The sequence below is a fragment of the Heteronotia binoei genome, chromosome 3, assembly GCF_032191835.1.
Source record: "Heteronotia binoei isolate CCM8104 ecotype False Entrance Well chromosome 3, APGP_CSIRO_Hbin_v1, whole genome shotgun sequence".
Classification (NCBI taxonomy): domain Eukaryota; kingdom Metazoa; phylum Chordata; class Lepidosauria; order Squamata; family Gekkonidae; genus Heteronotia; species Heteronotia binoei.
Window position 1 is genome coordinate 169493602 of NC_083225.1, and position 27067 is coordinate 169520668.

A 27067-nucleotide genomic window follows, 5' to 3' on the forward strand; every position below is an offset into this window, starting at 1 on the left:
TGGCAGCTAAAAGTTTGTGATTGTTCATAGTTCACAAACTGGGCATGGCATGAACCACAAACCTAACTGCATTTTTCTGGTTTGTGCCCATCCCTAGTGATGAGAGACTTTGCAGTCCCAAGTACACTTTTCTAAATCCTAAAAACAGTTATATCCTTTTTAAAACTCTTGAAGTCCAACTCTTAGGACTATGTTGTCAGTCTCCCTGAACTCCATGAAACTGAGGAATGTAAGACAATCCCTGCTGGGTGAGACTAGTAGTCCATTTCATCCAGCAACCTGTTTCACACCATGGGCACCAAGTTGCCCTGGAGGGCCAACAAACAGGGTGTAAAGGCCAAGGCCTTCCACAAACGTTGCCTCCTAGCACAATTATTCAGAAGTTTACTGCCTCTGACTATGTAACTTCCCTTTATTTACCATGACTAATATTCATTGGCAGACCTATCCTCCAAGAAGACCTGAGTAAACCAGGGATTATCAAGTGTCCCCTGTTTTGTTTCTCCTTACACTTTTGTCAACAATTTCAGTTCTCTGCTTGTGTTCTTGGTTTTATCAGTTTGTTTTTATTTCACTTGACTATTATATGGTTGGTATGGCATCTCTCTCTCTATCTGTCACCACCACCACATCTCTCTCTCTCTCTCTCTCTCTCTCTCTCTCTCTCTCTCTCTCGTATGTACATGTATCATTACCATTTCCTAGTGGTTTACAAATTACCTTGATAAGTACATATTATATGGGTAGGGCGCAAGTACACAGAAAAATTGTCTGGCTCTAATTTGCAGAAGGAAGAAGCAAAATCAAAATGAGAATCTTCAGATCAAAACATCAGGAATGAGGAATTCAAATCGCCCCTTGAGTAAACATGCTTCAGATTATGCTGTAAGGTATGTGGGGCTTCCCAGGTATCAAATGGCCCTTTTGTGTGGCATTATTTTTTGGTTCAGACATGACTTGCAGCACACTTGCCAAATTACTAGCCAACATTGATTTCAACTTTTCTTGACAAATGTTGTTGTGAATGGCACTGCTATTGGGCACAGTGACTCTCCCAGGTGATAAAGCACCAAAGAAAAAGGGTTTTTTTTAATGTGTAGGTAGGGGAAAATCTGTACCTGGAAGGCAGCCAGCTGAAAGGCTAGCCTTCTCTAACCACCTTGGGACTCCACTTACCTCTAGTGTTACAGCTCAGAAGTAAAATGTTAAATATAATTTGACATCCATTCTGCTGGGTTGTCCGTTCTGCTTTGTCTTGAGGGATCTACATTCTGGCTTGTGCCCCCCACGTTTGCCACATGAAAAGCATCACTCCTCAGAGAACAATCTGGGAAGCCACTCTGCCTAGAAGTTAAAAGCCTTCCTCCAGCCTAAAGAACCTTCCTCCAGCCTAAAGAACCTTCCTCCAGCTTAGTGGCTCTTCATCCCATGGAACTGGCAGTTGAGTGCTGGGTGAAAAGGATGTAATGCCTGCCTGCTGTAAAATACTCTAAATACAATTGCCTTTGAAAAGTGTAATTGATCCACAATGCAATCCCCAGAGTACTGAATGGAATAGACCACATGGAATACATGAAATTGCCTTATAAAGAGACAAACCACCGGACCATCAAAGTCAGTATTGTCTACTCAGATTGGCAGTGGCACTCCAGGGTCTCATGTGGAGGTTTTTCACACCACCTACTACCTGATCCTTTGAATTGGAGGTACCAGGGATTGAATTTAGGACCTTCTACATGAAAAGAAGATGTTCTGTCACTGAACCACAGTCCTTCTTCATGTGTAACCAGGACAGGATTTACATGTTTTTTGAGGGGGGGGGGGGCAAAATTAAAAAATGGCACCCCCTTATGGACCATTCTATCTTATGCTCCCATAGAATACAGTGGGCTCCATACCCAATTTGGTGCCCCCCCTCCGTTGGTGCCCGGGGCAAGCACCTCCCTCTGCCCCCTCCCCTAGATCCAGCCCTGTGTGTAATACCACTGCTGCAACACTTTTGCTGGTTTTTGCCAGATTACCCACTACAATCGGTATTCAAGAGTTGTCACTGATATTTCATTTTGTTCCTTTAAGGTAGGATAAGGTTCCTATTTTGTATAGTTCCTTGATTTCCTATAAGGTAGAAATGTGGCTCATTAATGTTTTAAATAAAAAAAAAGATAAATGTAAAGGCAAATATTGAAGTGATCTTAGGAAACATGATTTTTGAGGGGACTAATAAATCAAGTTATATTTGGGAGTGGGTCTGAATATTTCTACATCTGATGGCATTTAAAAAACCCCAATAGTCTCTCCTAGAGAGGGGGAAAGTATGGATAGATAGACTTCATGCTGCCAGAGAAGGCTGTGTTTTAATGACTGAATCTTCCACCACTTTGTACAGAATAGCAGTTGATCTTTGAAGAGGCCGTCAGGCTTCAGGGTGAGCTGCCAACATTCCCCCATCATTAAATCTGCTTTTCAACCAAGAAACTTTCCTGGAAAACTATAGTGTTAAACTTCAATATTGTTGAGAAATGGGTGCTTGACAGGAAATTATCATCCCTGGCTTAACACTGGCCATGTAAACACAGACTGTTCCTTAGATTGAAGCAGAACAAAGTTTGAGTCTGCTGGAACCCTTAAGACCAACAAACTTTTATGCAAGGTTATGAGCTTTTGTGTGCATACCCACTTCCTCAGATACAATGAAATGGAAGTTACCAGTTGATACACATAGGCAGAGGTAGATGAAGAAATTTAACTTGCATCTTTTAAATATCTTTATTATGCTGTATGTTAATTTGCTGCCCACCTATATGTATGGACTGGTAACTTCCATTCCTTTGCATCTGAAGAAGTGTCTATGCACATGAAAACTTATAACTTAAAACGTTTGTTGGTCTTAAAGGTCCCACCAGACTCAAACTTTGTTCTGTTCCATTGATGTTTAAGTTTTGGAACCTGGCACAAATGTCCCAATAAAGTTTCAGGGAACATGCATTGCTGAAGCTACACAGGAGTAAGGTGATCAAGTCCTTGAGGGAAAAGTCACTGGATCTTGTAATCTGCTCTGGGTAAGCTTGCCATCCTCCAGGTAGGGGTTGCAGTTCTCCCAGAATGAGAACTGATCTTTAGATGAGAGAGATAAGTGCTCCTGGAGGAAATGGCTGTTTCAGAGGGTAGACTCTTTGAACTCATATATCTGCTGAACTTCATCCCCATACTCTGCCCTCCCCAAGCAAGGCCACCTTAAATCTCCCAGAAGTTCCCAAGTCAGAGTTGTCAACTCTAGCACTGGGTGGTCTAAAGGAATAAATGAAATTATCTTTGCCTTCAAGAGCAGCCATATTTCAGTGATAGGTCATATGTTTTATTTATTTATTTCATTAAATTTCTATATTGTCCTCCCTGCAAAGCAGGCCCGGGGCAGCGTACAATAGTTTAAAAACAGAACAATCAACTATACTATCATAAAACACAAACCTACATGGCACCACAAAAGAGATTGATCTCCATTAGCATTAACATGGGGGGAGGAGAGTGAGGAGGCTACTGATAAATTTGATTGCTGTTAAAAAAAAAACACACATTGCTGTCCTCAACCGTATGCTTGGCAGAACATCTCTGCCTTGCAATCATGTGGAATTGTAATAAGTCCCACAGGACCCTGATGTTATTTGGTAGAGAGTTCCACCAAAGTGGAGCCAGGACTAAGAAGACTCTGGGTCTGATTGAAGACAGCTGGACACTTCTTGGGCCAGGGACTTCCAGCAGATGCTGTTCTTTTGAGAGTAGCACTCTCCAGGGAGCATACCAGAAGAGGGAGTACCACATGTTTGTTGGTGCCTCCCTGAACATTTTGGCCACAGAAGATCGTCAGGTTCAGTTCCAAGGACTACCAGTTAAAGAATCAAAGACCCCAGGCCTTAGGATGTGGCTGTCAATCAAAGCAGACAATACATGCTCTAACTGTGCAGCCCTAGGCTCCCTTCTAAGTCCATTGATGCCAATGGGCTCACAAAGGTGTAACTCTTTTTAGGATTGCAGATGAACCAATGGTCCAACTTGGAATAAGGCAGCTTCAGATACTCATATTATGGATAGTTTCAAAGGGTAGTCATTTTGGTCTACAGTAGAACAGACTCAAGTCCAGTAACATCTTAGAGACCAACAAGATTTTCAGGGCATCAGCTTTCAAGAGTCAAATCTTATACCCTGAAAATCTGAAGATCTTTAAGGTGCTACTGGACTCATATTATAGAATGATCCTTCCCTTTCCCATTAGTGTAAAAACTGTGTTTCTGTTAACTCTGAAGCGTTTCCATGGATATTCCACAGCCAGGTCCAAGCTTTTTTTTTTTTTTTTGCATTCATTCTTCACATTTAAAATTAGTTCTGTTGTTTGCATCCAAGACAGTGAAAAAATATACCTAGAGTATATCTCCAGTGGAGGTATTGATCCATTAATTTATCCCTCAAGTACTAATGTTCAGGCAATGTTTTGTCCTGTTTTGCTTGTTAAATATTCGGCCCCGCACAGGCCGCGCCGCAAAGCGGCTGCGCGCCATGGGGCCGCTTTTTGCCTCCCTGGAAGGAGGGGAGGCTGCGATGGAGCTTCCCTTCCATCCGGGAATGCAGGCGGGCGGAGCGTCGGGGCTATTTGTAGCCTCGACCCCGCCCTCCCAACCAGGCTCGTTGCCGCTCTCGGCCGGGTCGGAGGTTTCCCGGCATCGGGCCGAGAGCGGAGGAGGGCCGCGTCGGGCTTACCGGTTCTGCGACCGTCCGTGTTGGGTTGCGGCGGCAGGCCCACGTGGTGCATGGGCGTTCGGCCTGTGGACCGGGTGGCCTCTCAGGCAGCGCGATTTAGCCGGGCGGCGGCCGGCCTTCAGCGGCGGGCTCACGTGGGGAGCAGACGGCATGGGCATTCGGCCTGAGGGCCGCGGACCTCTGCGACGGCGCGATGGAGCCGAGCGGCGGCCGGCCTTCAGGGGGGTTGGGTGAGGTTTTTTATCTGCTCTCGCCCCCCCCCCCCGTCGACGCACGCGGGAGCCGCGGCCCCGCAGCGACTTGCCTGGGACGGTTCCCCCCCACACCTCTCTCCTTCAGGAGGGCAGGCTGGTTGGGTGTGTGGAATTTTTGGCCACTGAGTGGCGCGGAGTGTTGGACTGGGTGGGACGTTGGCCCGGCCTGGCATGGCTCCTCTCGCGGGCTCTTGTGACACGGAGTGTCGGGCTGGGGGGGGGCCACTGGCCTGGCCCGGCATGGCCCACCTTGGGTGCTTTTGTGACAGAGGGATGGACTGGATGGGCCATTTGCCCGATCCAGCATGGCTTCTTTTGGGTGCTTTTGTGACTCGGAGTGGATGGGCCGTTTGCCGATCCAACATGGCTTCTATTATGTTCTTAGGTGACGCAGAGTGGATGGGCCATAGGCCTGATTCAGCATGGCTTCTCTCATGTTTTTCTGAGACATGGAGTGTTGGACTGTATGGGCCGTTGACCTAGTCCTGCATGGCTTCTTTGTGTGCTTCTGTTCTGTGCCACAGAGGGGATGGGCCATTGGCTGATCCAACATTGCTCCTCTTATATTTTCTGTGACACAGAGTGGATGGGCCATAGGCCTGGTCCAGCATGGCTTATCTCGTGTCTTTTCTGTGACACGGAGTGTTGGACTGGATGGGACGCTGACCTGGTCCTGCAGGGCTTCTCCTGTGTTCTTCTGTGACACATGGTGATGGACTGGACGGGCCATTGGCCTGATCCAACATGGCTTCTCTTGGGTTCTTCTGTGCCACAGAGTGGATGGGCCATTTGCCGATCCAACATGGCTTATCTTGTGTTCTTCTGTGACACGGATGGGATCGGCCATTGGCCTGATTTAGCATGGTTTCTCTTGTGTTGCTCTGTGTCACGGAGGGTGGGACGGAACGGGTCGTTGACCTGGTCCTGCACGGCCTTTCTCGTGTTCTTCTGTGATACAGAGTGGTGGACTGGATGGGGCCATTGGCCTGATCCAACATGGCTTCTCCTGTGTTCGTCTGGACACAGAGTGGATGAGCCATTTGCCGATCCACCTTGGCTTCTCGTATGTTCTTGTGTGACACAGAGTGGATGGGCCATTGGCCTTATTCTAGCTGGCCTCTCTTATGTTTTTCTGTGACACAGAGGGTTGGACTGGATGGGCCGTTGGCCTGACCCAACGGGGCTTCTCTCATGTTCTGGTGGGCCGTTTGCTGGGGGAAAAATGCATTAACAGCTGGGCTTCCCCAGCCGTGACGAAGTTCCCCTGAGCTGGTTAGTCCAGGCTGGCTTAGTCCTGTCAGTCCCGGTGGCTGGACGAGTCATCCACGGTTAGTATTGCGGTTGCCAGGCAGGGCTTGTCAGGGTCGTTCCTTGGAATAGGAGACCTCTTAGGAAGTCAGGGTTTATGTTTAGGTGGTAGGCAGTGGAGGCTTCCCCGGGGTGTTGGGGAACGGTCAGCCAGCGGTGTGCTAGGTTTGTGGACGTGGTCCCCTGCCCACCCAAGTAAGGGGCGTCAGTGCCAAGCTGGCCGTTCCTTGCGACCGGAGATGGGGATGTTGCTGGCCTTACGCCCGGCTTACGCTTTCTTCTTCGCTAACCGTCCCGCCTTTCTGGGGGTCGGTTTCTCAATGGCGGTGCAGCTACTTGGTGTGCCAGGTCCTAGGTTTGCTTTACGGGGTACCCTACTAAAGAGGGTCCGGGTGGGCATACCCTTTCCACGGCGTTGTGCACCTTGGCGGGTTCGCAGCCTCTGGCCTACTGTAGGCCCCGATCAGGTCATTCGGCAGATAATAGAAGCTGGTATAAGAGATTTGTGGAGACGAGTTACCTGACCTTTTATTACTACACAGCAGGTGAATATAGGCTTTTGAACATCTGGGTCAGTTGGGACTCTTCCGCGATCATGCAGTCGAGGCGACGCGTGCGCCAGGGCCGGGGCAAAAGGGAAAAGGTGGCAGTAAGTTGGCGTTTCGCCTCTTATTTGTACACCTTTAAGTCTTCGAGCTGTTGTTTCTATTTCTACGAAATTTCGTATGGACTGAGCTCTAGCCAGAGCGCGCTTTGTTTTCTGCGCAGCCTTTCTGAGATTCAGTTCTTTTGGAACGGCATGTGCCTTGGGCATACGGCTAGACGGAGGGTCTAGGACATGCCTGACAGTAGGGATTGAACTGGACTCGGTAAAGTTGGTTTCACGAATCCCGACGGGAGGACATCTGCGCGATAGTGACTCGCAGCCATTATACTAGATTGCATGGAGTGCGGGGTTGGTTTCTTAAGCTTGTCGGGAGCCCGATTCACCTGTTAGAATGATGGCCTCGGGGAGTGTTTGTTTGTGGCGTCTTTCGGCGCCATACAGTCCCTCTGCCCCCCCCCCCTTCCCATCATGGTGCACATTAACAGCTAGTTGGCGTAGCAAATCGAGGTTGAGCCACCTTTTGCAGTTGGTGGATGCCGCTCCGTCTGGCGCGAGGGCATAAAGCGAAGTGTCCTTCTGATATCCTCAGGAGTGGCTGGGTCGTATGGTTTCGGGTTCTTTGCCGGCGGCAGCGGAGTGTTGGTCGGTCACACTGGCGCTAGCGGTACAGGGGAATTGCGAGAACCCAGCATTTTGTGTTTTCCTATTGTTGAGGTGGTAGGGATCTGGGGGTGCGTATGGCTACTAAGGCATACGGCTGGTTGCATTAATTGGCCAGTTGCACCCATTGTTAAATCATTGCTTTCTAAGCCCATGCCAGTAATGAGCGCGGTAATGGCGTTACTTTACGGTGCCTCGGTAAAGCTGCTGTTTTCAGGATAAGCATACTGCGGATAGTAACTGGTGTCGGACACATTGTGTAGAGTAGGGAGGAGCATTACGCTGGTGGCAGAGGCGGATTTTCCGTGAGAACCAATTCTCTGGGAGTCATTGTAGCCCGTCAGGGGATAGGGGCAGGGCAATTGTGTTACCTTGTCCCCAGGTATACGGAAAGTGCCGAGCTTGTGACTCGATAATGTAGGTCGGGCAGACATATGTGCTTTTAGGATAGTCGGCCCAATGTTCCGGTGGCTCGTATGTCGTTCTGTGCGCAGCAGAGTTATATGGGGCCTAAAGGGAGGCCTATCTGACGCAATTGGCCGCCTGAGATTCTTAGCAAGACGATTAGCATTTCAAATCCAGGCGGGGATTTAGAGTCTTAAGTGGTTGAAAGGGTGGTTACGCGAGCTGGGTGCGCAGGATGCGCATTGTAAGCCTCCTCGCCGTACATACTAGGAGGTTTGACCGGGTTTGTCTGAAATTGCTCAGGCAAGGAGACGGCACGATTTTCTGCAGTCGCACTTCTGTTTTCGGCATCCTTCGGGTAGAGGCCGATTTCGGCAGCCCGGATTGATTGGTGGGCCTGGGCGTCACACGGCGATGCAAATTTTGGAAGAGTGTGCTGCAGGTATGGCGATCCACCGGATCAGTGGTCATGGGCACTTGTGCTTATTCGTCCCTGAGCGGGGCCGGCTGGTTACAGTGTATGCGTCAATGCTATGGGGCGGAGGGGTGAGTGTGCAGAGTCACCCCCCCCACTCATTGTGGCATATTGGATGGTTGCGGGTCTGGCCCGGGTTAAGCGGGATGGGACTTGGTATGAGGGCGGCAACCATTTTGCCAATGGGGGCCGTGCCCACTGCTGCCCCAGCGGGCTTTCCGGGCCTGACCATCAAAAGGTGTGGTGTCCCGCCAAGGGAGGCGGATTCGTTCGCAGTCCGTATGATTTTGGGTGGCCCATTATGCAAAGGGATTGCCAGCAGCAGCCTCAGTGCTGAGGGTGATGGCTGTGACGGAACGCAGGGGCGCCTGGGGGACGAGTGGTCCACAGCTCCCACCGTTATTGAAAGCGGTAGTTGAGCTCTGGGCTGTCGTGCGGGGGGTGGCCTGGAGTCCGACCTCTCTGGCTGGCGATTACTGGTAGGTCTGGCTGGCTGCTTGGGCCTGGTCGGGTCGAGCGGGACAGCCGGAAGCGTTTTCTGGCCCTGTGGTGGCCTTGGTGGTTGGTCTGGGCACCTGCCTTGGTCAGCATTCACCTTGGGGGGAATGATTGGGGTGGGAGAGACAGCCCCCCCTTCTTTGTCTGAAGCCTGTGGCGGAGCTCCGGGCCATCGTGTGGGGGTGGCCTGGAGTCCGCCTCATCTAGCCGCCACTTTATCGGTAGAGTCTGGCGGCCTGCTTGGGCCTGCGTGGGTCGAGCGGGCCAGACGGTAGGCTTCCCTGGCCCTGTGGTGGCCTCGGTGGATGGTCTGGGTACCTTCCTCTGCTGCATTCCCCTTGTGGGAATGATCGGGGTTGGAGGGGCAGCCACCCCCCCCTCCCTTTTTTCTTTGTCAGCAAAGTCGGTGGTGGAGGTCCGGGCCATCGTGTGGGGGTGGCCTGGAGTCCGACTAACCGGGCGCCTATTATACTGATCTGGCTGGACGCTCGGGACCCGGGGAGTCGAGCGGGCCTGACGGTAGGCAAATCTGGCCCTGTGGAGGCCTTGTCGAAGGTCTGGGTACCTTCCTTCTTTCTCCTGGTGGGAAGGGCATGGGGGTGCAGTGCCGGCCAGATGTGATTCTTCTGCCGATGTGGGTAAGCGGGCCTTCTTTCGCGACATTCGGCAAGGGCTCGGGTGGCCTTGGCTGCTCGGTGGGGCGCCATTGCCTAAGCAGAGGCTTGGCATTGGCGGTGTCAGAAGGTGCAAGGGATTTATACCTTGCAGGTGAGCACCCAGGCAGCTGCACCTGTTCGTGCAGTCGATACGCAGGAGCGGCAGATGGGCTTTACGGCTCAATGCTGTATAATGCGGATCGTATTCATGCCTCCTCCTAAAGTCGCCTCCTTCTGGGTATCGGGGCAGAAGTTTAGGGGAGGGTTTTGGCCTGGCCGGCCTGGCATTAGCCAGAATCTTATGGCTCGTGCTGGGGGCAGGGTGTCTCGCCCTCCGTGGGACTTGGCGGGGTCTGAGGAAGACCCCAGGGCTTGTCCCACTGCAGTTTGCCCTTGCCGTGTTCAGTTGTATTAATTAAATAAAGTGGCCCGTTTCCCAATATTCTGTGTCAGCCTCTTTATTCCGACTAGGGGGGCAATTCGGCCCCGCACAGGCCGCGCCGCAATGCGGCTGCGTGCCACGGGGCCGCTTTTTGCCTCCCTGGAAGGAGGGGAGGCTGCGATGGAGCTTCCCTTCCATCCGGGAATGCAGGCGGGCGGAGCGTCGGGGCTATATGTAGTCTCGACCCCGCCCTCCCAACCAGGCTCGTTGCCGCTCTCGGCCTACCCACCCACCCTGTGTAGTACAGGTTTGACCGGTCGTCTTATTAGGGGCCAGGTAGGAATTTTTCATCTCACCTGATTGGCCGGTGGTGGGGTGTTTTTTCGCCTACCTTGTACTACCGACAGTGGTGTGGATATTAGGTAAAGGGTGGGGTTTAATTTTGGTCACTTGGCAGAAGGTGCAAGGGGTTTATACCTTGCAGGTGAGCACCCAGGCAGCTGCACCTGTTCGTGCAGTCGATACGCAGGAGCGGCAGATGGGCTTTACGGCTCAATGCTGTATAATGCGGATCGTATTCATGCCTCCTCCTAAAGTCGCCTCCTTCTGGGTATCGGGGCAGAAGTTTAGGGGAGGGTTTTGGCCTGGCCGGCCTGGCATTAGCCAGAATCTTATGGCTCGTGCTGGGGGCAGGGTGTCTCGCCCTCCGTGGGACTTGGCGGGGTCTGAGGAAGACCCCAGGGCTTGTCCCACTGCAGTTTGCCCTTGCCGTGTTCAGTTGTGTTAATTAAATAAAGTGGCCCGTTTCCCAATACTCTGTGTCAGCCTCTTTATTCCGACTAGGGGGGCAAAAAATCTTAGTTGGTTCTCCTTTTTTAGTCTTTTCAGTACTGAAAAATATGCCCAACTGGTACAACAGAAAGATAGTTGGGTGAAGGCAAGGGCAGCAGCACAGCCTGATCACAGAAAATCTACAGGACAAGTCAATAGGAAATTCCATGGCCATTGTTGGCCCCACTGGTTGTGTCCAAACCAAGTGCTTCCCACAATGCTACCAGTGACACTGCATCTGGATTTGCTCCTGACCACTGTCTGCCTTCCCGGTAAATTAAAGGACCACCCCTATGCTAAATTGAGATTGTGAATACATATAGTAGCAGGAGCAGGTACAGAACAAGTCAGTAGGAAAGTCCATGGCCATCATTGGCCCCATTGGCTGTGTCCAAGCTTAGTGCTTCTTGCAATGCTACCAGTGCCACTGCATCTGGACTTGCTCCTGGACGCTGTCTGCCTTCCCAGTAAATTAAAGGACCACTTCCATGCTAAATTGAGGGTGTGAATACATACATTACCAGGAGATATTAATTTATACCACAATACACTAACATATGTTATAATGGTAGTGATTCCCTGTACAGCACTAACATCCTAATGTTGCAAAAAAGCAGGGCATGCAGCGGAGTGCTTGGCTGTCATGTGCTCTTTTGATCCTAAAGAAGTGTTAGGGGAGTAGAAGTTCCACCTACTGTGTTTTGAGAAAGAAGTAGAAGACATTTCGGTGCTTATTGAGGAATGTCCTGGTAGTACCAAGAGCCAATTTAGAACCCATGAATAAGTTATTAAAATATATCTGTGTACGGTTGGTCCTTTTCAGACCTAACTCATCCTGTGTTTTCAAGAGGAAATACCAACTGCCTACTGGCTGAACATCATCATATCCTTTACTGTGTCACTGTGCTGCAAAACTGATCTAACACTTACAGGGTCTTACTGAGAAAATGTAGGAAGACACAAAAGCTAGAGAAGGAACAATGGAGGAAGCTGCAGGGTGAGAAGGCAGTAGGTCACATCATGAACACATGAAGTTGCCTTATATTGAATCAGACCCTTGGTCCATCAAAGTCAGTACTCTCTATGCAGACTGGGAGTGGCTCTCCAGTATATCAGGCAGGGGTCTTTCACATCACTTACCACCTGTTTCTTTTAGCTGGAGATGCCAGGGACTGAAATGGGAACTCCTGCATGCCCAGCAGATGGTCTACCACTGGGCCACAGCCCCTCCCAGGTCCAGAGAAGCAAGAGAGACACATACCTTGCAACAATTCACAGATGAAAATAGGGGCCTGCTTGTACTACTCAAAAAGAATGAGGGCAAAGGTGCGGGGGGGGGTAATCTAAGAAGGAAAGGAAAATTGGTAGAGAAAATGACCAGAAGAAGAGGTCCACATGTCCACTTAGAGTTTCTGAGCCAGGCCTGGCAACCAGTGAGAGTCTTGGGGGGGGGGGTATGCAGGGGGTAGCTGTCAGTGACAGCATGCTGTCAGTTCTGGGGTGATACCATTGCTGAGTTTTACCATAGAGTTTACAGCAGTTCTTAAGAGAAAACCCTGTCACTTATGGGTTTTCCTGGAAGTGACATCACACCATTGCTGTTGGCAATTAAAAAAAAGTCTTTATCCCACCAGAGTCCCAGCAGACACATGACAATCCTATATCCAGTTCCTGTGGAACACAGGAAGAATGAACTTCTTATATTGATTACAAAATAAATTATTCTCATATTACCGGTAATTCATATTATCATTTTTGAGCAATATGTTATTGGGTTAGCCACCCATAGCTCTTGCAGAGTTTGTCCCTGAAAGAGCAGCTTCTGTGAGAACTCTCTCAGCCCCACCTACCTCACAGGGCGTCTGTTGTGGGGGAAGAAGAAAAAGGACTGTAAGCTGCTCTGGGACTCTGATTCAGACAGAAAGACAGGGTTTAAATCTAAGGTCTTCTTCTTCTTCGCCCAATGTACAATGTATCTCATTGTATAGACCTGACTTTTGCTCCAGCCCCACACTGGAGCCAATCTGCAAAGCAATATGTATGCAACCTCTTTGAGGCATGAACCACATAACTTTTGCTTTGCAGCCAGCCCAGAAATAATAAAAAAAATTATGTCTTGATGCTATTGTTGTTGTGGTAGTATGGGTAATAGATGCAAGCAAACAAATCAGAGGCATGCATGACCCAAACAAAGAAGAAGCTTCAAGGTATTTATTTCCACTGTCAGTATGGGCTTTTATACTTCAAGAGCTTTTGCAAAATGTACATATTTCAGTGGGTAAAATGGTGACGTGAAGCTAAGGCCGTTGTGGGTTGTTGTGTTTTTTTTTTTTTTTGAGACACAAATCAGGCTGCGATCAGCTCTGCACAGACCCCCACTGGTTGTTAGTCCTAAATTTTGTCAGGCATTTTCTGTGCCTCCTAGTAGCACCAACAGCAGTTGCAGGCTTTTCATTTTTTAAAAAAAAATACATCACAATTCAAGATGAAAACCTCAAAACACAATACTAGAAAGATTTATTATTTTTCTGAATGCTGTTGGAGGGCCATACCAAGGTACCTTATGGTCTGGTGTGCAGGTGCCTATTTTTGTGTATTATTTATTTCGATATAGATAGACTGCTCTTCTGAAGTTCAGAACCATTTGGCAAAGCATGCAATGATATATCCTCATGATACAATAAAACCACAACTGGAGCAAGAAATGCACAGTTAAAAACAATTAAACTTCAGGGGTAATTTAATCAGCTGTAGACTCATTCAACAAATAATAGAATTGGATTTTCATCCAGAAATTTAGGGGATTATCTAAAATTAGAGCTGTTATATCTTTGCAGTTACAGTTTTCACCTGGACGGCTTCTTTGGTGTCCATGCTCTGAACTAGTAGGGTGTAGGGTAGGGGTCTCCAAGGTGGTGTTCAAAGGCACCAGATGTTTTTAGACAGTGGGCTGGGCCAAGTGGGGCTTTTGCCCAGTAAGACTTTGGATTGGCCATTGGAGATTTGATTAGTTTGTGAGACCCTTGTCTTCCCTCAGTCTAGGGCTGCCAGGTCTGTGTTGAAAAATACCTGGAGACTTTGGGGGTGGCTCTGGGAAAGGTTGGGTTTGGGAAGGGGAGGGGCCTCAGCATAGTACAATGCCATAGAATCCACTCTCCAAAGCAGCCGTTTTCTCCAGGGGAGCAGATCTCTGCCAGTTGTAAAAGCGGGAGATCTCCAGAACCCACCTGGAGACTGGCAATCCTACCTTAATCTGATCCCCAGTCTCCTCTTAGTTGTTTTGAAGGGCACCCTCTTAAAAGCCTATGTGAGGTAGGGATCCCTAGGATGAGTCTCAGAAAGCATACCCTGATCTGTCATGATGACCAAAGCACATTCTATCATGGAAGCAGGATGTCAGTAACACCTACCCCCAGCTTCAAGACATGCCTAATACAGATATATCCCTTGCTTCAAAGACTGTTTCATCAAAGCAATACGCACCATTTCCTCTTAATGCCAGCCCTTAAGTATCACCTCTGATCCAACCATTGATCTAACTGCTTAATATCCCATTCACTTGGGTTGATCCATCAAGCGGACAGTTTTAAAGCCATTTCTCTGTTATCACCCAACCTTGGAATGCCAGATGTCCCCTCTTAATCCACCCACCAGATGAAGAAGAAGAAGAAGATATTGGATTTATATCCCGCCCTCCACTCCGAAGAGTCTCAGAGCGGCTCACAATCTCCTTTATCTTCCTCCCCCACAACAGACACCCTGTGAGGTGGGTGGGGCTGGAGAGGGCTCTCACAGCAGCTGCCCTTTCAAGGACAACCTCTGCTAGAGCTATGGCTGACCCAAGGCCATTTCAGCAGGTGCAAGTGGAGGAGTGGGGAATCAAACCCGGTTCTCCCAGATAAGAGTCCGCACACTTAACCACTACACCAAACTGGCTCTCCACAGTAGATCTGGGCAGTAGTGACCTTCAAACTACCCAGTCACTCTGTTTCCTGGGATCCCAGTCCTGGGAAAATGGTCTCCCATGCCCAGCCATGAGTCCTTGTCCATATATGGACCAATGTGGTCTGGTGAAGTCTGTGTCAGGTTCTCTCACTACCTGGATACCTCTGCAAATGCTTCAGCTGCACAGCCTCCCCATGACTCTCATCTTCTCATACACCTTGGATCAGGTAGTATTGCCCATCTGAAAGTCCCTCCTTCCCTCTCCTTGTCTCATCTCTCATCCTTACCCATTTCTCATAGTGTATGTGTATTTGGGAACAAGAGGGTAGTTTACTGTGGTTCATGTGTAGTTTATTCATGGTTTTATAGTTGTGTGATTGATTGCTAATGAATGAAGATCTCTGTTAACTTTTTCTCTTGGAACATTGCTCTGGAATAAAACTCCTGTACTCATAGATGAAAGATCCTTTGTTCATGCATCTGGAAACCCAGTAGCAGCTAATTCCGTCCACTTGAGGTCTAATTCACACAACAGGCTGTGCAATTTTTTTAAAATGTTACTTTGGCAGAAGTCACTGCTACCACACAAGGATTTTCACTGTGTGACTGTGGCAGCCATTTTGTGGCTGTACCCACCATGCTGTGTTGGAATGCCAAAGGTTTGACTGAAACTGGGTGTCAGCTCTGGGATGATCCTCAATTAAAATAGACCTCCAGGGTGTTTAGAAGGTTGGCTTTATTGATAAATAGAGTCAGTAGCAATACAAGTCTGTGTCAGATCTGGCTCACCTGAAAGATGGCCAGAATTTTATACTCTTGCTAAGGCCATTAAGAGGTCCATCAAATTTTACAGTGTAAAAGCCTGTGCAAAGCAATACAAATTGGTTCACCAACTTTCCTCCCCTCCCAGACAATAAGCACTTTAAGCTGGCTCTGAGAAGAGAGAAGATGGCCTTGGGAAGCCAGCTCCAATCTTCTCCACAGGGTAGAAATGGATACTTATAACTGTTAGACAGAGCAAAACAGGCATAGTATACACTCCCCCCAGATTCCCGAAGCAAAGAAACAAGTCAGTATACAGAGATGCAAAAATGTCAAACACTTGACACTGGGGAATAGGGTACCTGTGGGGGAGGGAGTTCTCCTGCCCCCTGCTCCAAGTGCCCACCACTGTTCCAGAAGCTGGTAGGAGAAAAACAATTGGGGAGGGGCAAGGGACACTGGCTGGTGAACTGATTGTGGAGATCTTGGTTCTCATTCAAACTCAGCAATAAAGATCCTCTCAACCTAACCTAATAAACTGATTTTTGTGAGGATAAAATGTACAAATATGCTGTTGCTATTTTGTTTGTTGTCTGTTGCTATTGTGAGCCTTTCTGTTCAACTCATTATCATTTATTGTGTTCCCAGTTCCTTTGTTTATAATCTATTTAATGCAAAAATCTCAGAAAATGTTCTAATTTTCATAGAGAAAATAAGCTACAAGAAACAGAGAAAACACATAGGCTACGAGAAACAGAAAACACACAGACATATAGTCTCTTGGGTTTGATTTGCACACGGAGACACACAATCCTGGAATGTGATTTTTTTAAGCTGAAATCACAGGGCTGTGAATATTTGGGGGCATCTTTAGATCAAACCGAGAAGAGGAGAACTGTGTTCACTACATGACCTCCTTGAAGGAAGAATAGGATAAAAATGTAATGGATAAATGTAAGATCACAAGAGGGCACATATGGAGAGAGATGGCTCTTGTGATGTGTGGGCTTGGCTTAAAGCCATTTTATTTTTAAGAGCAAACCTATTGAGAAGTTGCGAAAATGAAGTATTAAAATGTGTGGCTGGATCTGTGAGAGTGATGTTTATTTCTTGAATATCATCTGTCTCTCTCTATATGGTGTTTTAGAGTTCAATATAAAGGGAGAGAGGGAGAGGAACAAAGGGGCAGGTCATAAATATATATGGGGGAGATAACTAAAAGAGAGGCAAGAGTAACAAACAGACCAAAGAGTAAGAGGAATGCAGGTAAAGACTGGGGAAGATCCAATATGGCAGTTGTCTTTGCTTTTTGACAGGACCAGATCTACATGTTTTTTGAGGGGGGGGCAAAATTTAAAAAGGATGCCCCCTTTTGGGCCATTCTATCTTATGGTCCCATAGAATACAATGGACTCCATACCCAATTTGGCACCCTCCCCTCCATCGGCGCCTGGGGCAAGCACCCCCCCACTGCCCCCCCCCCCCGTAGATTCGGCCCTGCTTTTTGATTCTGCACATCAGGCATCCTTAACTTTGTTAAACCTGTGGCCACTTCTGGAATTTCAGAAAAGATGATCTCTCCCATTACATGAATGAGCTGGAAAGTGCTTCAGATAGTACATGCTGAGCTTTAATAATTGTGTTTGAATGGTTGTAGTCTGCATCCACTTGCATACTAAGAACATCAAAATAGCTCTGCTGGATCAGCTTAGTGGTCCAGCTAATTCAGCAACCGGTTTCAATCAGCTGCCTCGGAGGACTAAGAAACATGGCATAGAGGCCAAACTATTCTCCTGGTAGACTTGCCAATCCCCAGGTTCCAGCAGGGGTTCTCCTGCTTTCCCAGGCTCCTTCCCACTCCCAAACAGCTGGCTGGTGCAGGGAAGCCCCACTCCCACAGCCACCATGTCCCTTTCCACCTTCGCAGACTTTAGACTCCCCTGGGAAAGGCTTCCTTTTGGGATGGTGTGGATGTGTCTTTAAGGCTGAATGGGGGCGGAGGGAGCAGGCAGAACAACATGGCTGCTCCCAGTGGCTGTGAAAGCAGCCCAGGCCCTCCCTTGGTTGCACAATCTTTTCAGAGGCTGTTTGCATAGAAAAGGTAAACGTGAACCTTTGGTTGCTCTGTGTTAATTTAAAGAAGTTGGACGTTCAGTAACTCGTGAGCAGAAATGCCAATCCCCAGAAGGGCAGGAGAAATTAGTAAAAACCTCTGCGAAGACCAGCCTCTTATAATGTACAAGATATAAATTTACTTATAAATAAGCATAATTTAATCATACAAAGTGAATACAAATTATTAGTGCAAAGTAAGGAACATCAGTGACAGTCATTTAAGAGATAAGTCAATGTCCAAAATTTCTTATCAGTTGGGTGTGGGTCATGATTTCAACAGCACAGTTCTCAATGGAGACCGATGCTCCTGTATCCAATTGCACAGCCAGACACTCAGAATGATATGCGACGTGGTAGTACTTTGTCCCACGTTTCACTGTTTGCTTCTACGAGCTTTTACAAGACATTTCACAGATTCAACGCTGGCGCTTTACAATTGCTTCTCTTCAGTATGGTCAATTTGCTAGGCCCTCCCCCTGCTTCAGAGCCATCAGAAAGGGTGGGGGGGAGGGAAATATCTGTTGGGCACTTCATTATTCCCTATGGAGACTGATTCCCATAGCAGATAATGAAGAATTGATCTGGACGTATCTGGGGCTCTGGAGGGACTGTTCTTTGGGGTAGAGGCACCAAATTTTTAGCATAGCATTTGATGGCTCTTCTCAAAATGATCTCCAAGTTTCAAAAAGATTTGGACCAAGGGGTCCAATTCTACGAGCCTCAAAAGAAGGTACCCCATCCTTCATTATTTCTAATGTAGGGAAGGCCTGTGTTTCCTTTGAATGTGATGGCCAGAACTCCCTTAGGAGTTCAGTTGTGGTTGTCACAACTTTGCTTATGGCTCTACCCCTCAATGTCTCCCGGCTCCACCCCCAAAGTCCCCAGATATTTCTTGAATTAGACTTGGCAACCCTATCTCCTGATGTTGTCTCCAGCACAAGGATGAAGAAGTTTGCTGCCTCATAATATGAAGGTTCCACTGGAAAAATGCTCTGTGTTATCAAGGATCCTTATAATGCATTGCCTAAATGGATGCTCTAGCCATTTGCTTGATGGAGGTCGCACTCACCCATTGTTGCATATTTCTTTGTCATTGGATGACTACAGTCATTCCTCTCTTGGATCATCCAGTCCACATACAAAAATCAAGTTGTGAATGACTGCTCTCACACAACAATAGTACAGTAGCCAAAAATTTGTGGATAGGATTGCCAGGTTTGTGTTGGAAAATACCTGGAGACTTTGGGGGTGGATCTGGGACAGGGCAGGGCTTGGGGAGAGAAGGGGAGGGGCCTCAGCATGGTACAATGCCATCAAGTCCACCCTTCAAAGCAGCCATGTTCTCCAGGGGAGCTGATCTCTGTTGTAAAAGTGGGAGATCTCCAGGCCCCACCTGGAGGCTGACAACCCTATCTGTGGATGCTGCAAATGTTTGTGCTTACCATTCAAAGACTGTGAGTTAAAGTTGTTAGCTGCATCCCTAAAACAGCTATGTCAGGTCAAATGCCATAAATCAAGCATTATCTCAAACTCAAGAGAACTTCCATCACAAATGGCATTTAGATTTCCATCCATGCTCCCTCACCCAGCAAACATCCCATCCTGTTCCTGAGAGCCTCCTGTTAAGAACATAAGAACATAAGAGAAGCCATGTTGGATCAGGCCAACGGCCCATCAAGTCCAACACTGTGTCACACAGTGGCAAAAAATGTTATATACACACATACACTGTGGCTAATAGCCACTGATGGACCTGTGCTCCATATTTTTATCTAAACCCCTCTTGAAGGTGGCTATACTTGTGGCCGCCACCACCTCCTGTGGCAATGAATTCCACATGTTAATCACCCTTTGGGTGAAGAAGTACTTCCTTTTATCCGTTTTAACCTGTCTGCTCAGCAATTTCATCGAATGCCCACGAGTTCTTGTATTGTGAGAAAGGGAGAAAAGTACTTCTTTCTCTACTTTCTCCATTCCATGCATTATCTTGTAAACCTCTATCATGTCACCCCGCAGTCGACGTTTCTCCAAGCTAAAGAGTCCCAAGCGTTTCAACCTTTCTTCATAGGGAAAGTGCTCCAGCCCTTTAATCATTCTAGTTGCCCTTCTCTGCACCTTCTCTAAAGCTATAATATCCTTTTTGAGGTGCGGCGACCAGAACTGCACACAGTACTCCAAATGAGACCGCACCATCGATTTATACAGGGGCATTATGATACTGGCTGATTTGTTTTCAATTCCCTTCCTAATAATTCCCAGCATGGCATTGGCCTTTTTTATTGCAAACGCACACTGTCTTGACACTTTCAGTGAGTTATCTATCATGACCCCAAGATCTCTCTCTTGATCAGTCTCTGCCAGTTCACACCCCATCAACTTGTATTTGTAGCTGGGATTCTTAGCCCCAATGTGCATTACTTTGCACTTGGCCACATTGAACCGCATCTGCCACGTTGACGCCCACTCACCCAGCCTCAACAGATCCCTTTGGAGTTCCTCACAATCCTCTCTGGTTCTCACCACCCCGTACAATTTAGTGTCATCCGCAAACTTGGCCACTTCACTGCTCACTGTTCACTGCTCACTGCTTCACTGCTTCACTGTTCCCAATCTCCAGATAGTTGCCAATCTCCAGATAGTGGCTGGAGATCTCCTGTTGTTACAACTGATATCCAGACAACAGAGATAAGTTCATCTGGAGCAAATGGCCACTTTGGAAGGTTGACTCTGTGCATTACGTCCCATTCAAGTCTCTTCCCTCCTCAAACCCTGCCCTCCTCAGTCTCCACCCCCAAATCTCCAGATATTTCCCAATCCTAGCTGTTCCACAAAAGCTGCATTTTAGCAAGCACAGTAGGTTGCAACCAGAAGGGGCACTTCAGCATGCTGCTGCTCATACAGTGCTCGGGATCTGGTCTAATACTCTATAGTGACCAGGGGTGGCCAATGGTAGCTCTCCAGATGTTTTTTGCCTACAACTCCCATCAGCCCCAGCCATTGGCCATGCTGGCTGGGGCTGATGGGAGTTGTAGGCAAAAAACATCTGGAGAGCTACCGTTGGCCACCCCTGCTATAGTGGAAGCTGTTCATATGTTTAGTGGTGATTGAATAAAATGCTGCATAACCAAGCTAATTGAAGAGGAAATACATTAGGAATTGTCAGCGCAGGGTTCATCGAATCTTCAAAATAATAGAACTCTTTCTTTTGAAATAAGTTTCTTTTATTGAGTATACAATGTTACTACTGCAGAAGGTCTTTGAGAGTGATAACATACATTGAAAAGGCACTAGCATATATGGGGGCACATCAAAGACAGGGGCCTCTAAATCATTCTCAAAACAAAGTTATTTTCACTTTCTAAGGTGTTTGATTCACACGCTGGCTATCTCCCTTCCTGGGCCATCCATCCTCCCCCTTTCGGCCGATGTCCTTGCAGCGGCTGGGAAGCGGCGGCGCCTCCCTCTGGTCTTCCCGCCGTTTATGGCCTCTGGCGCCCTGCTCTTCCTCCCCCCCCCCCCCGTTTGGCATACCTAGCATTCTATCAAAGGGCCCTAGGGTTAGTTCTAAGCAAATAAACAGTATAGGCAATGTGGTTAGGATCAATAGGATGCAATTGAACACAAGCTGACAGGAATGATGTCTAATGTTAATCTTGCATGGACAGTATTGTTGCTCTTAAGTAGAATTGCCACTGATATATCCTCCAAAGCAATATTCAAAGCCAAACTGAGGTAAAACATTAAAGAATTCTAAGGGAAGATAAAAGAGTGACATTACTGAGGGAAGTTCTAGACCTACTTTGGTTGCTCCAGCATAAGCCTTGAGCCCCTGCCATCCATACTAAACATTCCCCAGAGAAAAAGTACATTTCCCAGAATTTCTGGTAGTTGGGATGCTATCATTAGTGGCATTTCAGCCAACAGCAGGGGGTTGGGAAGGAGACTGTCTCCTTTCAACTTTGAAAACTGAACTGGAAAGAATTCTTAGGACTGTGATGATCACCATGGAGTTTAAGTGAGCAGCCCAAGCTGAGCCAGGAAACTATGAACATTGGCATTGCCATCTAGAAATGGCAGAACAAATGGCATGATAAAATATTTTAAACTTTATGTAATCTGTGACTTCACCATTAATTGTACACAGGGACTGTCTAGCAGTTGTGCTCTGAAAACAGCACTATCTTTTAAGTATCAGTCCTTGCAGAAGAATCAACGTTGCCTCGGCAAATGGCTAATTTTTTTTGGGGGGGGGGCTGCCTGAGAAGGGTAGAGTTTGAGAATGCTGTGGTTTCACTTTCAGATTATATTCTAGGCTGCCTTCCCTAGTCTCTGTGGTCTTTGTCTCATAGACTAGGAAAAATTCCTAGAGCATCACAAGACCATTTTTGTCTCCTGCTCCTCAGGTCCTTAGGGGTGGAAAGTTGGGGCTGGGTGTAGTGGTGATTCCCCACCCTTGGTGAGTAAAAGGGAAGCCTAAAAAGCTCAAGTGTGAGAAGTTATCATGAATCAGTGGAAGAGCATCAGCTTTGCATGCAATCCCAGGGTCAGTTCCTGGCTTCTCCAGGTAATTAGGTAGTCAATGACAGGAAAGGTAAGACCAGAGTCACTGTCAGTCAGAGGAGACACTTGTCAGCTTGGGTTACCAATGGTCTGAGTCAATAGAAGGCATCATCAAGTGGGCATGTGAGGAGCTTGTATTAGTTCAAAGCAATTTTGGATAATCCTGGGTCATTTTGTAGAAAAATAGGTGGTGGAGCTCATCCAGGGATTGTTATGGAGCTGCACCTACTTTTCAATGGACAAGGTAGGTAGGTGGGGAGGAGGCAGTGGAACCATCAGAAAGGTTCAGGAGCTGCACTCCTGTGAGCTCCTGCTGAATTCAAGGCCTGCTAATAATATTTTCCCAGCTATTGATCATGACTTTTGAATCTTCATAGACCATACAACAAGGAACATAGTTTGTGCTTGTCGAGAAGGGAAAGAGGAGAGTCTCTAAAGGCATCAGTTCATAATAATCAGTCTTTTTGAGGTCATTTGCCCATTCTGCTTCCCCTGGTTATTGCAGATCTTGCCCACTAGTATTTCCACAAACAACTTGACACTTACACTCATCATAGCTTTGCAAGTTGCCGTAAACTGGATAGCCCAGGCTAGCCTGATTTTGTCAGATCTCAGACGCTAAGCAAGGTCAGCCCTTGTCAGTATTTGGATGGGACACCATCAAGGAGTACCAGGGCTGCTACACAGAGACAGGCAACAGCAAACTGTCTCTGAAAGTCTCTTGCCTTAAAAACTGTGTGAGGTTGTCATAACTCAATTGCAACTTAGAAGAAGGAGGAAGAGGAGAAGGAGAAGAACAAGAACAAGAAGAAGCTTTTAAAGTTGTAGCAGGAGGAGGATACCTGGCAGGGCAAAGATCTGAATTGGGGGGAGGGAAATTTGTGTCCACTTGAATTTGGAGTGGAGAGCAGAAGATGCTTCCTTTGTGGGCATTTGCATCAGGAATCTTTCTAAAATAAAACAAACATGTCACTTCTTCACCAGAAACAAACATGTAAAGTCGCCTGCCCATACACAGATACCTACAAAGTCAAAGCATGGAAAAAGTAATGGCCTTCTGGAAAGTTTCAGAGTGGTCTTAAAGATCATGCTTACATGTAGAGGAAAACCTTACAAGAATGCTGGGCAGAGAGTGATATATACTGTATGTCTTTTTCTTAGATTCAGGTTTCTAGGCAGACAGCCTGTCTCTGATCCAAGGAGCTGTTCCAGCCAACAGACAATTTTATCTGTAACCCAGACTGTCTTACAAGTTACAATATACCCACGGCTATGTGAATTGGCATAACACACAAGAATGTCGCTACAGCTATTTTTTGCTGCAGAAGATGCTCTTATTAATAGCACATGGATATGCACCATTGTACTTTGTTCACGCAGATGGCGCCTGCGGCAATGGGTGCAGCTACCAGGAGAGCCAATTTATCTGAATTTCTTTGGACATTTCTACATTTTAATTCCCCCCCCCTTTAAAGAAGTGCAGCCCCTGTGCTCTTCTGGCTCTATGCTTTATCCCATTTTCCTCTGCTCAACTGGACAAGACGATGCAAACCAATTGAGCAGACCTTGAATTAAATGCAGAGTACTTCAGGGCTCCATAAAATTCTAATGAAGTGCTTACAAAATTCCAAATAAAAGCTGTGTGTTTTCCTAATTATATCGTTATGACATGTTTTTAATATGGCCATCCAGTTAATTGGACACTGTGTTCCTTCCATCCAACACCAAAGTCATTGTTAACTAGAACACTGACACAGCTTCAGCTAGTGCTTTCAGATGCTTCCTTTGTCCCAGCTTTGTTATTATGAAATAAACTGAAGCTGCTCAGACACAGAGTTGTGAATCAAGAGCATACATGTGCATGTATTGCCATCAATTTGCAGATAACTTACAGTGACCCCAGATCGTCAAGGCCTTCAAGGCCTGCCTCTGCATAGCAGCCTTGGATTTCCTCCCATCCAGGGCTTTTTTTTTGTAGCAGGAACTCCTTTGCATAGTATGCCACACACCCCTTATGTAGCAAATCCTCCAAGAGCTTACAGGGCTCTTAGTATAAGGCCTACTGTAAGCTCCAGGAGGACTGGCTACATCAGGAGTGTGTGGCTTAATATGCAAAGGAGTTCCTGCTACAAAAAAAGCCCTGATCTCATCCAAGTAGTAACCAGACCCAACCTTGTTCAGCTTCTGAGATCTGATGAGACTGAGCCAGCTTAAGCCCTCCAGCTCAGGGTGTGTCCATACTAACTGCCATTTAAAATTTCACACACACACACATCCCTCCCAAAGTAGAACTGGCAATTTAAGTACATTCCCCCCCCCCCCCCAAAAAAAAAAATAAAGGCTGTCTTCTTGTCCAGCTCCTGTTCCTTTTGGTGTGGCTTTTATGGCACAAAAACTTCCTAGAAGAAGATAATATAACTTAATAAATGAAGATAACTTCTGACATTCATCAGAAGGTCCATCTTCTACCATAGGAACTTGCCTGTTGGTCAACAACTTAAAATAAGACCCTTCTCTAGGGGCCCCTGCTTTCAGAAATAAGGTAGATTTCAACTGGGACTTCCCTGTTGTGGCACCCCAGTTATGGCATTCCATTCCCAGAGACACTCACCTGGCACCATCCCTATTGAACCTCAGGTTATGATTACCTTATTTGCATGTGCTTTTAACAATCTGCAATGAAATCTCCTCTGTAGGTTGTTGTCTGCTGCAAATTTCAAACTATTTTATATTCCTCTATTCTTTTTAGTGCTGCTTGTTAGATTGATTTGGCTGTTCACTTTGACAGTTGGTGTCTGATTCTTTTTTAAAGACATGTTGTCCTCCATGAAAATTCTCAGAACTGTTAAAAAAAGAGGGGGGGGGTATAAATATTTTAAACAAATACAATCTGTTTCAGTAGGAGACAGTTGTACTGGGGCTTAACTCTTCTGGTTAAATCAATGAAACTCAAAATGCTTAATAATGGATGGTTTGCACATAACGTTATCATCTTTGATCCTAGGTAATGCTTTAAGATGCTATCTTATGAAAAATAGAACATCCTTGGCATTTTGTGCATAGAATATGAGTTTTTAAAAACCCTTTGGGATGTTTGTTTTCTTTCTTTCTACAATGAAAGGCTTAAACTCAAAATTCCATATTGTAAATGGTTTTTTTTTTTAATAATTTCTAAGGCTGGACTTCTGGTATGGCAGGTGCAGTCCCATAAATGTTTACCCAAGCTGCTCTCCATCTATATGGTTAGTAATACATATGATTCTGGTTATATAATATAAGGTGAATGCCAGATACTCACTCCATTTATTTGATTATTCAAGTTTTGGGTTTGGGGTGGACATGCTCAGAAAGATTTGATGGACAGAATCTGCCTTTGTTTCATGTTCAGGATTCGATCCCTGGCTAAACATTCTCTCCGTTTCCCCCATCTACTAATACCCAGGATAGTGGCAGTGGGATTTTATATGTGTAATTTGCCTCTATTGAGAAGCTCTCTACAAACAAACTTTAATAATCAATGTACATAACAGTGAAGCTTTGAATTACTCTAAGATTTGATTTTAAAAAAAAAATCAGCTTGGTTCTTTTATCCCATGACTGCTCAGTTTACTTAGATATCTTTGGCAAGGTATCTTGTCGAAAGTCTTTTGGAAGCCCAAAGATATGATGTCTATGGCATAACTGCCATCTATATGGGGTTTTTTTTAACTATCTCAATGAGCTGCAAAGCATTAGTAAGATAGGGCTTCCCTTTGCAGAAGTTATGATGATTTTTCCTAAGTAGGTTTTGTTCTTCTTTGTGCTTGAAAATTCTCTGTTCTGCTAATTTACATGAGACAGATGTTAGCCTAACTATCCTGTAATTTCCTGGTTCCCCTCTGGAGCCCTTTCTAAAAATTGGTGTAACATCTGCTCTTCTCTGGTCCCTTGGTTCTGAGGTTGATTTTAGTGACATGTTACATGCACTGGTTAGTAGATCAATTAAAGATCTGAGTTCCTTAAGAACCCTTTGATTCATGCTATCCAGAGCTGGAGACTTACTGTGGGATTTTTTAATTTGCCCAGTAGTACTTGAACTTAATCTCCATTCACCTTAATTTGATTCAGTTCTTCAGACCCTTCCTAAAAACCATGACTCTCATATGGGTATTCGACCCACCTTTTCCAAAGTGAACACAGACACAAAGAATTCATTCAGCTTCTCTGTCTCCCCATCTTCCTTAAGTTTGCCTTTGCCACCTCCCCGCCTCATGGGGAGACTGCAAAAGCTGGTGATTTGCCTCCTCCTCCCCATGTAAACATTCCATTGGGTGTTTAAATGGGGAGGGAAGGTGCAGAGTTTGCCTTTGCTGCCTAAGCCTTGCGGGGAGGCGGCAAAGGCAAGTGATCTGTCTCTTCCCCCATTTAAACACCCTGGCAAGGTGTTTAAAGGGCGGGGAGCCAAGGGGCTGCTTTTGCCTCCTATTCACTTTCGTAGAGGCGGCAAAAGTTACAGATCTTTCTCCTCACTCCAGCCCACCCTAGGGAGGGTGCCCAATTCGGCGCCCCCCTCCGAGGGCACCTGGGGCTTATTGCCCCCCTCTTCTCCCTAGATCCAGCCCTGCATTTAAAATGTTTCATCCCTCCTGTTTTGACCTGAACTTTTTCATCTCTGTTTTGCTTTTTCCTTGGAAAACACAAAGCTAGACTTCTTGGTTTTGCACCATTTGTTGTTTCCTCATGTCTCCCCATAACATATATTCCTTTTCTAATGAGAGAGAAAGAGAGAGTATTATAAATTGTGTACGAAAACAGTACAACATACAAACAAATTTCAAATAAATCTACAAAACTGAAAACAAAAACAGAACTGGAACT